The following is a 14,284-nucleotide window of genomic DNA, read 5'->3' as shown; positions in this document are numbered from 1 at the left end:
CTTATCAGGGTTGCAGAAGTATAAATTACCTCAATATCAACGAAGCAACGAAATATACATGAAATTATACGATAAAAAAACATGCTCCTCTAAAATTACACACTACTCTACACCATTCTAAAAACCGATCAGTTTCAAGATGGTTGAAATAAGTTTAGTTATCACAGTCGGATTACATTGGGTTTTGAGAAATGTAATAATACTACCCACGGCCTCAGGTATATAAATGTCACAGCTTTACGCCATAAGCCAGCAGTTCTGAGACGATGGCATCTTAATGTCTTCATCTCTCTCCGCGGGATTTCTAGCATTCACTTATGAAGTTTATTGTTCACGTCGTTATTAATTTCATCTCGACGGGTTTCTGGATTCTGAACAATCAGAAACTCTATGCTCTATGGAAATATTGTCATTTTATCATCACATCAGCTAATTGTTTATAAAGCTCTCGTACTTGGCTAAATAATAGATCAGAGAAATCGTCAGTGAAAATACACGTAGCGAAAGTAAAACATATAGCCGGCTAAGTGCGTTCAAAATATTGTAGAATAACATTTAAGTTTTAATGTGTGTGTATAATATTTACATATATACACGACAATAAATTATGAACATAATATAAAATTATTTTAAGACCGAGTAATCAAAAAACTTTTTCTTTTCATATGTTCTATTTATTTATTATTGTAATATTTCATTTTTTACGAGTGGAATGATGCGCAGTGGCTTTACACGGGTACGCCTTTTTTCCCCTTATATTTTCGCATTATGCAAGAGGTCTCGGGTTCGCTTCCCGACACGGTTGATATGAAATATTTATTTAAAAGGGTGTTTTTACACTAGAATATTTCATAGTCCCTGAACAGGTACCTGAAACGTTAGACTGATCATCTTACCTTCACGTAACAAAAATGATCAAGATACGCTGCAATTGGTGTACCCATGCAGTGCCCTATGCACCATTAGGTTCGGAAATGGAATGATAATGATGATGAAGTATTTAGTTGTTCATAGAAAACTATAATGAGGAACTTCAGCCCTACGGGAAATTGGATACAAAAAATGTTTTCTTACGCGGGGTGAAAATTAGAGCATTAAATTGTACGGCAAAGTTTCTTGAAAATGTACAGAAAAAAAAAAAAATATATTTTAATAAAAACGCACTACTTTAAATGACGTCATTGGTTCATGTGAATCAACCTATGATCTGAGAGCTATGGAAGATTTCCGGTCTGCTTGTCGCTTCTGGACCAATAGGAAGAACTGAATGGGAATAAGCGGAAATGAACCTCTGACGTCACACGCGGAGTTATTTCAGAAATACAAAACTTTAAAAAGTCGTAGCGCCGATAATACGATATGTAAAAATTAAAAAAAAAAAAATTTGACTTAGTTTAACAGTCTATTAACGAATAAAACATTTGAAAAAAACCACTGAACTTCCTCATTGGCCTATAATTTTGGTTTATTTTTACAAATAAACTTAGTATTTACATACTGTTTTTTTTAATATAATGGTTGTTATTTTCTTCAAATAAATAAATGAAATACATACTAATATTTCTTAGAATATTATATTTTAAAAAGAAACCGTGCAATAAATATTAACTACGCCTAGGTTAAGTACCTACATATCGTCGGGATCGTAGAACAACGACGGATGTGCGAAAAATGGGACATTGACTTTTATATTTGATATTGAAATAGTTATATAAAGTCTTCTTTTTTTCAAGTTCGATAAAAAAAATTATATGTAACTTACCCAAGTATCAAATGGTATACTTTTGCACTTATCAAGTTGTGGAAAAAAATTCAAACCGCTCTCTCGTAAAGTTGAAGAAAATCACACGCGCCGTTGTTCTTCGATACAGCGCCGGCAATATCTCGGTATTCAGGTGACAGAGAGGACCATCTGTAATTTTCAAAAATGATCTGGAGGGCTGAAATAAACTCAATTTTAAGACTTTAATCCGTTACAAAAAAAATGTGTTCTTTTTCAATGTGTATTTACTGAAACATTTATTTAAACTCTTGACATGAAAAAAAAAAAACGATCTGTTAAGCAACATTGCATAAGTTAACATATTACAACAGAGATGAAGAACATTTAAGTGAAGCTTATATAGACGTCTAGGCATCTACAGGGCTTATGACCTGTCAATGGCTGGTTTAAGTGGCCACTTTACACACTGTGTAACATTCACCATTCTGCCCATATTTGAACATCTATATTCCTTCAATTCTTTCATCTGTTGATGTTTGTGAAGTTAAAGAGCTAAAGCCATTATTTACGCGGGTGAGATTCATCTAATTGAATTATTTCTCCTACATACTAGACTAGGCAACGCCTTATGTTAATATAAACAGCTCCCCAGGGAGTAGAATCCAGTCCTTGTCTACAAAAATTTTATTTTATTTTATTTTATTTATTTAGAATACAAACAGATGTACAGGTTAAATGAATATTTAAAAAAATATATATATATATAAAATGTAAACATAGTAGGGCCTGCCATCCAATTATATGTATTCACTAAATAATACTGTAATAAAGCGACGACGGTTTGAAGTTTAAACTATATAAATAATAAATATACTATATATTAAAATAAGATAAATATGGACAAAACAAGGAGATAGTGGAAAGGAAAAGAAGGAAATTGATAAGGAGTGGTAAAGGATGATTGAAGGAAAGTGAGAGTGGAAAATTGCATTTGATTTATTGATTAAACGAATTATGAATGAAGAGCATGAATCAAGCCTATTAATTCTCTTCTGTACATATTGTATGGAGTGTTAAATATATCAAGACTATTAAATTTTTTGTTAAATGTTTCACATATACGAGGGATTGTAGAATGTTTCCGATGATTAGTTTTAAATTTACGAATATAGAAAATATCAGAGAGTCTAGTTGGCCTGGAGGGGACACGGTAAGCAAGTAGATTAATGAGTTCCGGGGAATCGAATTTATTATTGACAATTTTATAAAGCAGGATCTGATCAAACATATCTCTTCTGTGTGCTAATGAAACAAGGTTATAAAATTTTAATGAAGCTAAATAATTTGGAAAATGCAAATGAAATTTATATTCTAGTTTTTTCAGGAATTTTTTTTGAACATTCTCGATTCTATTAATATTTAATTTATAAACAGGAGACCAGATAGCAGTGCAATATTCAAGATGGGGGCGTACGTATTTTATGTAAAGCAAACAAATTTTGACAAACTCAAAATATTGTACAAGTTGTTACGGAGATTTATAAAAAAAATGTTAATTTTGATAATGGTTTTTTTTGCATATTTTTTTAATGATGGCGTAATTTTATTTTGAAAAAATATTTAAGTATATTTTGTTGAAACGAAATTATTTAATCTCAATGAGAAATAAAAATACTTTAAAAAAACACTCAACAGACATTGCCGTTGCAACGACGATATATGAAATAGTATCCAACAATCTACCGAACGAATAAAATATTTTCTTACGAATGAGTACTTTAGTATCTCAGAGAGATGAAGGGATGTGGAAATCCCGCCATTGTCTAGTTAAGCTAAACACGTACTTTGTTGCGCTTATATTATTACTATTATTTTTTAATAATAAAAAAAACTATTTATGTAAATTCTGTGAATATGTATGTATATGCATATTTATTTCTTCATTCCGGATAATTTTTATAGCGCCATTTTTGTAAAAAATCACCTCAAAGGCGCTGTACAATAAACATCCCAACACCCAACACGTTCCGCAGCTACAACGCATAGGTGCAAGCGGTTGGGTTTTTATTTCCTCATCTCAAAAATATGTCTTGCAGCTACAGAGCGCATGAGCGATTACAATATACAAGTGTTTTGACAGTTAGAAATTTAGACCCCACTTCTAGTTAAAGATTAAGTTAGAAGTAATTTTGTAATAAATTTAATTTACATAACATGAAAGCTAATATTATCAAACATCTATATACAAAGGCAGCTGCGTTCTAGCAACATAAAAATGATTTTTTTTAAATTACAAAAAATGAAGTACGTCGAGCAGTAAGTAGTAAGTTTGGCGAGTGTGCATATGATGCAACAGCATAAAAAGTAAACAGAAAACAAAAACAAAAATAAAATATTATTCAGATAACCACTATTAAACATTTTATATTTGAAGCACTAACTTTGTGGTTATTCATTATAATAAAATAAATAATAACAACTTTGTTTTTAACCACTATTTTTATTTTATTTTAAGACTTGATTTATTAAGCTCATTGGCAGCATACTGATAAAATAAAATAGGAAAGAATTTATTAGTTAAGTATACCTTGAGAAAGAAGCTTGTTTAGCTTTAAAACCGGTCGTTGGAAATTATTTTTAAGAATTTATTTTATAACAACTTTAATAACTAGGAACGAACACAATGTGCACAAGTAAATGAATGCCTCGACACGAGTTTTGTCCAGTGAGGTAAAAAAAAAAGAAAAGCATCGTTTTTGGATTAATTTGGTAAACCTACAAACTTACTTTGGTAAACCTACAAATACATGTACCGACACTGTAATTATTTTACATCCTATTGCACACGTTTCACTATTCATTAATCCGATCAATTAATATATTACAATTAATATTCAATAATTTGTTTTTGTTGCAGAAGTTTTATATCGCGCACATATAACAATTATTATACTAAAGTATTATAACCTTATTATATTTATATTTTGTCTCTCCAACGAGTGGACATTCTCAGAACCCGTTTCTGGGACCAGTCGTGGTGTTGTTTACTGGGGATTATTTTATACTTATAAATATGTAAGATCTTGCATCAAAGGATACAAGAGTTGTATAATGGTAGACCACCAGATGGCTTTGCATATTGTCCCGGTGCAATCGCACTCACTTGTACATAATATCAACAACACAACCGATCGTGATTTTATTATAAAAAATTGTTTTTAAGATAAATATTTTAATAATAAATCAGGTCTTACGCAACGATTTTCATTTCATAATTAGTAATAAAGTGTATGAAATATAAAAATAAACTTTATAATCAATTTTCTTTTTTTAATTCTGACCAGTTATCTTAATACTGAGAATATTGTCAATTCATTTTTAAAAAAATAATATTATTCTCTGTGAACTTTTTTTACACCAGAAAACTACCTAGTTATTTTTTTTATCACCGTTATTGTTGTATTAATATTTATAATAAAGTTGTATAAAATATTTAATAGGTATTTATTTCTTGAGCTTTTTACTACATATGAATTTATTTATTTTTATATGCGCCCAATGGGCATTTTTAAGGTCATTTTAGACATAGAAAATTATTATAAATGAAAATATAAAAGGACAATGGTATATGGTAGACTTGGTGGGAGTGGAAGCGGGGGAGAGGTGTTTATAATTGAATTTGATTCAGTGATCATATGAAAGAAGACAACTTGTTATCAAAGAAATCAAGACTGGTATGTTTGTTGGCAGACCTAAGAATTCTGGGCATAGGGGCATGAAAACCATAGTTAGTTCTATGGTTATCGGTATGAAAGAGTATGTTTTGTCTGAGGTTTCTAGTTGGTGTATTTAATTTTATTGAGCTCAGTAGTTCAGGTGCATCAAAGAGTGAGTTGCTAATTTTAAATAGACCTAGAATGTCGAATTTATTTCAACGGTCTTGAAGATAAGATATATTTAAGCTAGTTTCTAACCATTATACGTAAATTGGTCTCTGAATAAGCCCTAACCTCTAGCCTATATTTCTTAAAAATCGATGTTGAACTGATTCAATATTTTTGATGTGAACATCATAATATGGAAACCAGATAACAGAGGAATACTCTAGGTGCGAGCGAACTAGGGTATATCAGTAAACACCGGATTGATTTATCTTTTAGAAATCTGCAGAAGGAATGCATACTTGACATATAATTGTACGCGAGTGAGTATTACTTACTAGGCATTTAAATGAAAATGATTTTGAAATTATTTATGTTTTGATTTCCGGCATAACACCAACAGAGAAGTTGATTCCCTACCTGACATACCTACCTGGGGCAAAATGTTATTGAAAGTTAATTTGATCGTAGAACAGCTTAAGACGATGTCAACTACAGGTATCAAAAACGCGAATTGGAATTTTCTTTCTATTGAGGAAGTTGATTATATTAATTGGCTCAGAAAATTGAACAGAAAAGTGTTAGTAAGAAGCGAGTGGCGTACATAGTTTAAGTAAATGATCGGGTTTATTGCAACCTGCGACTGTAAAGTGCAACATTTTATAAACATTGCATTCTTTATACAAAGTAACTTATAACGGAGTTCTTAGAAATTATAGATAGACTGAGAATCCCTTTAGAAGTTCAGCGGGGCCTTAATTACAACGCCAAGTTAACAAAGTTATCTTCAACTCTCTATAATTTTTTTGTTGCCTAAAGAATAGATAAATATCACCTTATTTTACCTTTTTAAAGTAATAAAGGTCTATGAAATACTGTCCAGTAAAAAAATAATTTATCGTTAGTTATTAGTAGCATAATTTTTTTTTTTAAATTTGCAATTTTGAATTCCCGCAAAAACGGCCATTCCATTGGCCACGCCCCTAATACGCCACGATTCATGTTTATTTGTTCCTGATCATTCAAATTTGTTTAGAACATTTTCACGAATCTTGACGTCACAACCATCAAGGACAAACATGTCGCGTTTTTCTCGTGACGTATGTAAAAAAAATATTCCTTAAATTTATGTACGTAAACATTTCTCCTTATATAAAAAAACTAAGTTTCTTCGTCAGTTGCCTATAATGGAACATGCTTCAAAAAAAAAATTGTATGCCTATTTAATTTCTCACACAGAAAATTATTTTTATAGACAATTGAAACTGGCTGGTTAAACAACAACAATTTTACACACCGGCTACATAGACTTATTGCACATAATGGTAAAAATCCACATTGCGCGATAAAATAATATACAGTTTTTATTTTTTTTATTGTGGATAACTTATATAGCGCCATTTTCGTAATAAAATACCTCAAGGGCGCTTTACATGGTGATTCTATTGTTAAGTTAATTTAATTGAAGCTTTTAAATTTGTAATTTAATTAAAATATTTTATTTTGTTGTCACGTGCTACGGATTTATTCAAATGATTTAGAGAACAAGTGGGTTTTAAGTTTTTTCCGAAACATCACTTCACTTTCACAGCCTCGCACCTCTGCCGGGAGAGCATTCCATGCAATAGGGCCTGCGACCGCAAATGCGCGCTCACCAAATTTAGTGCGCTATTTGCGTAGAGGTATAATAACTTTTCCTCTCGCCGTAGACGTAGCTGATCTTAGCGTGAGACGCCTGTCAGCTAGTTCATCTGGAATGCATAGTTCCCTTAGATATTCCGGAGCCGAGTTGTGCAGTGACTTATACATAAGCCAACAGAGTTTGTATTCGATCCTCTGTGGAAAACGTAGCCAGTGTAGTTCCCGAAGTAGTGGAGTGATGTGACTGAACTTAGAGATTCCGAAAATAAGTCTCGCTGCGGCATTCAATACAGTGGACCCAATAACCACTTCACTGATCTCTACTTGATTTACTTTAGCAGGATATTTTTACCTAAGAGTAGCCGCTGATTAAATTTCAAATAAATGCAAACTAATATAATAAATGTCGATCCACCCTAATTTTTCCGTGACGTGTGAATTTAGACGATACGTGCAAAATGGGCCACACACTTTAATATGTTGATTTCTAAAATAATCTAGGCAGCTAAAATTATCATCGCTTAAGTATCGTTTACATGTGGTCAATACAATAGATAGGACGATATTGTCTTCTCCCAGGTCCGTAAACAGCCTCGACCGCGCAGGACAGAACGATGGAACGAAAATTCGGCCGCAATTCACACGCGAGCGCTGCGAAAATGAATACACGACAGCGTTTATTCCCAGCGAGTTCACGAAAAATATTGTTTATTTTATACCAAGATGTTTTGGAATTGGACGAACTAAATAATTAAAGGTTTTTTTCTGCCGCCATTTTAGCAAAGAAAAATGCGCGGGAACGCACGTACACGTCGAGCAAATCGCTATGGTCATAAGGTCCTGTCCATGCGCGTTCACACGAGGACAATGCGGCCGCACGAGATAGTGGTGATAATATCGTATTATCCACGCGTAAACGTCCTTTTAAAATTAAGCGTGCGCAATCGCGTGATTTAGTTTAGATAATTGTTTTGACTTCTCAAGATTGCTAATCCAAAAATACAATTTGACCTTTTTTTTACAAATCAGCAATTTGTTATTCAACAAAAAGTTTTTTTGTCCCTCCTGAAAATCTTTGAAAAATTGACATAAGCGGTGTTACTATGTAAACGATGACGAGCAGGTGAGATCATTCTGAATTGATTCGCCGACTAGAAAATGTTTGAAAACATCATTTAAATATTGTTCACCAAGAAATTATACAGAGGTAAATAAAAGAAAAGATCAGCATGTTAGAACTGTAGTACGCAATCCTGTTATAATTATTATTTATTATGCACTTTGCATATTCTCGTTTTAGCGGTATTAGATGGCAGCGTAAACAAGCGAAACACTACTTGTCCAATGGAATAAAGTGAAATGTTTTGTACTGGCAATATTCCAGAATGGCGGGACGCGGGACTATTTCGAGTCGTCCTGGAGGTGTACTTTAACTAAATTAGCTGCAATTGTGCACTATTTTATTAGGCCGTAATACACACATTTAATTACTCAACGAATCTTCCTGAAAGGTCAAGCAGACATGCAATTGTCTTTTTCACTCTTTAAAGAAATACTATTACTCTCGCAATATACCCAAATATTTTTATTTTGAAACCATTTTTCTCGAGGAAAAAATATGCATGAATGCTCAAAAATGAATAGAAATATATATATATACGAGTAAGTCATAACAAACATAAAAAAATGAAACTTTGAGACGGGTTGTGGCCCAGTGGTACTTTCACGGACTTGAACTTCAAACTTTGCTCTACTACAACTTAATTATTATTTTCCTACTTTCAAAATTGGAGTATTTGCTTTATTTATTTATAAAATTTATATTCGAAGCACTAACTTTGTAGTTATTCATTAAAATAAAATATATATAAAACAAATGAAACCTGAAAACTATTTTCCAATTTTTAAACTTCTTAACTATATTTATTTATTAATGAGTTATCAAGTTAGTTCATAACATCTTAAGAACTAATATAAACTTTTAATAATATTACAATCTTTTTATCAAAATTTCTCAATAACATATTTTTTTCAAATTAATTTATATATTTAGATGTTTTCTATTTCCTTTATTTCTTCAGGTAACTCATTGTACAGCTTCAATCCCTTGTACAATGAGTTTTGAGATTCTGTTTTTCTCCTCATTGGTAATCTTATCTTTTTTTTTACCCCTTGTTTTATATATATTGTTTTTATATTGCACAAATGTTGAGATCCGTACATTATGTAAGGCTGAGACAATCATTATCGACAAAATCAAGAAAGGAGCTCTGCGCTGGTTTGGACATGTAGAACGAATGGACAGCGAGAGAACGGCTAAGAATATTTACAATGCGAATGTTGATGGATGCAGAAATAGAGGAAGACCGAGAAAGACATGGCATGACCAAATCCAACAAATACTTAAAGATGGAAATGTCAAAAGTCGGAATAATCGGCGCGCGTGCATGAGAAGATGTATGAATGTAGAGGAAGCGAGATCTGTATGCAAATATAGAGTGTTGTGGCGTTCTATCCTCTCTGCCTACCCTTACGGAGAAACGGGGTGATGGTTTGTTTTGTTTTTTGTGTTTTTTTTTGTTTATATTATTTTATAGTTTTGTGTAGAACACTGTTATGTTTAATGTATATAGTAAAATAAATAATAAAAAAATAGATAAGCTAAGAAAAAGTTTATCTCTTATCTTATTTGTTCCAGAATTGAAAATGAATATAAAATGAAATCACCTGTCATTTACTTGTGCTATTTTTCATATATTTATATTTTAACAGTCGTGTGTTTCTCGTTCACTGAACACATATTTTATTGACTTCACGCATCCGCTATTTTCCACCTTTGCTTTGATCAGATAGGTGTAGGTATCTCGAGTTGATAGCATTTTATTGCCAATATTATTTCACCTTCAATTTCAAGCTTTGTAATTTTCCTTCCTTCACGAAATCTCTTTTTCGGCGGCTCGTTCGAGTGAACCGAAAGAAATATATTGCAAGATCGGGTGTCTTCTTTAGAAGTGGGTGTTGGGTGTATTATATGAATGTAATGGAATCCGTTTTCACGGCATTTTTCATTTTCCGTCCGGATGCGACGCGACGCCTTGTAGAATATGTGAGTTGATTTCACGTCAATTTCCGTTACCCAAGGCCCCCCTTCGCGAGACTTCTGCAGTGCGGTGCGATGTAATCACAAAACCCAGTCGTTTAACCGATTCCCGATAATCAAATAAATAAATAAGTATTATATATATATGTTTATTTTATTTATTTTTAAAAATTTATTTTTTATTTAATTCGGAGCTCGATTGTTGTGAACTTTTGAATCTTATTAACTTTAAAATACCGAATCGAGTCACTAGAAGTACGGAGTTGTTTCCAACTACATACGTAGGTACTAACTATGCACGAAACTCTCCAATTCCGCGTTTAAATTCCTTAGCCAACAAATTTACTTGAGATATAGATATTTTTAATACAACAATTATTCATTTTAAAACTTCTTAAATTCACTGTTTAAAACGAATTATTTATTAAAGTCGTAATAAAACTTTTTTTTTTCATGCAATTTTTTTTCAAAGTCAAAGAAGTTAAAGAACTTCACAAACATCAACAGATGAAAGAATTGAAGGAATATAGATGTTCAAATATGGGCAGAATGGTGAATGTTACACAGTGTGTAAAGTGGCCACTTAAACCAGTCATTGACAGGTCATAAGCCCTGTAGATGCCTAGACTTCCATATTACCTTTTCTTAAATGTTATTCATCTCTGTTGTAATATGTTAATATAAACAGCTCCCCAGGGAGTTGAATCCAGTTCTTGTCTACAAAAATTTGGACATACTACATAAACTCAAAATATTGTTGATTACTTTAAGTGCTTTATTCATTGTTCTTTGTATTGATTCTTGCATCTTTTAACTACATTGCGACCATATTATTAATCCATATACAAAGTGTGGAAGTATAAAAGCATTGTATATCATTAATTTTGTACTTTTATCAAAGACTTCTGTTCTTCTCATTATTCCAATAATTGGACCTAGTTTATTTACACTAATATATTGAACAAAAAGTTGAGTAAATTTTATGTTACAATCAAGAGGAAGTTTTAGGTATCGCCAACTGGCGCCACTTATTCCCAACCCTTTCTAGTTTTGAGTATACTATTTTTTCTTCCGAATTCCCGCTATAAAATAGTATTTAGGTACCTAGATTTTATATTATGCATTTCCAACAATATCTTCGCGCCCTGACAGACACATTACACAATAATAAAGCCCCGGCGCCGACCAAGTGTGTACTAAGTCAATTCCATATAACTTTACCAAACATTGAACACTCGGCAGCGGTGGCGGGGGCAGCTTATTTACTCTCTAGTAGAGCCAGAGTACTCTTTGAGTTCCCGCTTCTTTTAATGCCCCCTTTCTTGAGTGAGTACACAAGTGATAATAGAAAAAACAAAGGGTAAGATATGTACCGGTAGATAGTACTTGTAGATATGTCCGGGACGAACATAACCGAAACAGTGAAATGAAGAATTTCAGTGGTTTAAAAAAATACACACAGCTATTCGTCGACTTACGACCTATGCGACTTACGACTGTTCGACTTTACGACCACAATCCGCGATCAGTTGTTCGCCTGCGCTACTACAATAAATCGAGATTCGCAAGGTAATGATTATTCAACCACAGACCGACCCAAAATAATATTTTTTTTATTTATTTTATTTTATTTGGGATTTTTTACAGCTATTACATAAACAAATAAGTAGAAATATACTAACAATACTAGAGCCAATAAAAAAAATCCACTGTAAATCTTATAATACATAATATATATGAGAAAAGAGTTTACGTAATTGTATGTGTGAACGTTTGTATTCATGTGTGTGTATGTGAATGTGTGTATGCGTGATTGAATGAGGGAGAGGGTACATGTGTGTGTGGGAATGAATGATGGAGAGTATGCGTGTATGTGGGTGCGTAAGTATAAAAAAAAAATTAAACTTGTAACTAAATTGAAAAGGGTACAGGAAAAAGCTTGGTTAGAAGTTTAATTATAAAAAAAATAAAATAGTTAATACCTACTTTCGAAACCTTTTTGTTAAAATTTAAGTCAAGAAATGTTAGAAATTGTATTTTTAAGTATGGTAAATTTCAAAACTCTATTCTGGAAAAAAAGCATTTTATTTTAATATTTAATTTATTTAAAGAAACATAGAACCCCGATAAATGACGGTGACACGCTATTTCATTTTCGTCGTATGATAATATCATCACGCAGCGCAAGTACAGGAAATTATTGCACGTTCCGACTTACGACCTGTTTTCCGGACCCAATCGCGGTCGTAAGTCGAGTGATAGCTGTATATATGTCGAGCTAACCCGAAACATTTATTATTTTTATGTATCGTTCCTATTATCATCCCTACGATTTATTAAAGTTTTGTAATTCTGAAAATCCTCACCGAAACTTGGAAATTACACCGCCCGCGACGTCACGAGATCAAGTCAGTTAGTTTTTCCCACATATATCTGCTAAAAATGTCAAAATACGCAAAACGTTGAAAAAAATTACTGGCCCGGAAACAGGAAATCTATCACAACATACCAACGCTTTAATGACTTGTTATTGTAAACACGTGTTCAAATTTACTTGTGACGTTTCAGAGTAGTCAATTTTTATTAATTTTATGAAAATACACATTTTTTATTCTTTTACAAGAACACTACTACAGTTTCGGGAGAGCACTCCCCCATAATTTATAATGAAATGTTACGAAGTGAATGTCGATTCAATTAACAATAATTTTTATTAAAACCATTTTTTCATACATTTTCGAGAAACTAGCAGTAGGCACAATTAAATGCAATTTTTTTTTACCGCGTCTAAGAAAACATTTTTAATAATTTTCCAATTTTTCGTAGCACTGAACTTCCCCATTGTCAAACTAACTTAAAATACATAAAACACTTCGATACACTTAACTGATGAAGTTATTGTGATTTTTACTATTTTATTTCACGTTTTGTCCTTCTTAAGTCATTTATAATTCGTTAGAGAGAAAGCTTTGTACTTCTATTGTACTCGTACGTAAATATCCATGGATACAAATTCTATAAACGGCCCAACGTCATACGGTAAAGAAGAGACATAAATAGTACACAGTACAAGGGGTTTAAGGTCCCAGGGGTCACGATCTCCAACTTTACTGAGACAAAATAATATAATATACCTGTTATTTATATTTTAAGCATTTGTGTTTAAAAATTTTATGCACTTGCGGTAAGTGGGTACCGTAAAATAAAGTACGAAACATTTGTGCAAATTGATACGATATTGTTAACAATATCCTTTCTTCCAACCTCTACATGACTTCGGTATTAGAAGTAGTTAATGTAATATTCAAAATAATTTTCTTCGGGATCTTCACGTTAGTACTTCAGTACCAGTACCATTTTTAATTATTATATCTGTGCTTAAATTGCTTTTGGGGGCGTTCGGTATTATGACTTTTAAGTTTAATATAAAATATATATATATTGTTGGATAATTTATATAGCGCCATTTTTGTGAAAATCACCTCAAGGGCGCTGTACAATTAATAAATATCCCAGTACGTCTTGCAGCTACAGAGCGCATGGACGGTTGGGATTCTAGTTCCTCGTTTTCAATTATTATTAATAAAAAATTATAACAGATAGGAGCTAGATTACAGGACGTCTTGCAGCTACAGAGCGCATAGACAGTTAGAAATGTAGCTCCCATTTACACATTTTAAAAATTGACAAATAAATTTAGTGTATTAATGATACTAAAAAAAATAAAAAATAATATGAATAATAAAAAAGAGTAAGATTACAACACAAATGCCTGTCTTTATGGATCAATTAAACCCAAGTAAATAAAGCCAAATAAATTTTCTTCTCTTTTGGGCTATCACTGTTTTTCTATTTCTTCAATATTATTTTTATTAATAGGAAACGTATTCGAAAACCATATTTGCCGCAATAAATCGGTTTCTTAGAACAGGCATTTGC

The 14,284-nt window shown here is 32.1% G+C and overlaps 1 protein-coding gene and 1 long non-coding RNA gene across 3 annotated transcripts in view; both read left to right on the top strand.

The window, feature by feature from the left end:
* fz (frizzled class receptor) overlaps window positions 1-14,284 on the top strand; it is a 199,926-nt gene that overhangs the window by 3,032 nt on the left and 182,610 nt on the right. The window lies entirely within an intron of this gene.
* LOC148281476 (uncharacterized) lies at window positions 5,710-8,245 on the top strand. Its single transcript, XR_015822348.1, has 2 exons — window positions 5,710-6,964; window positions 7,539-8,245. It is a non-coding gene; the product is annotated as an uncharacterized LOC148281476 (long non-coding RNA).

Source organism: Micrasema longulum, unplaced genomic scaffold, assembly GCF_059751315.1.
Source record: "Micrasema longulum isolate JH-2025_06_02 unplaced genomic scaffold, ASM5975131v1 h1tg000454l, whole genome shotgun sequence".
Lineage (NCBI taxonomy): Eukaryota > Metazoa > Arthropoda > Insecta > Trichoptera > Brachycentridae > Micrasema > Micrasema longulum.
The sequence above is the reverse complement of the archived record's forward strand: the minus strand, read 5'-3'. Positions and strand labels throughout refer to the sequence as shown.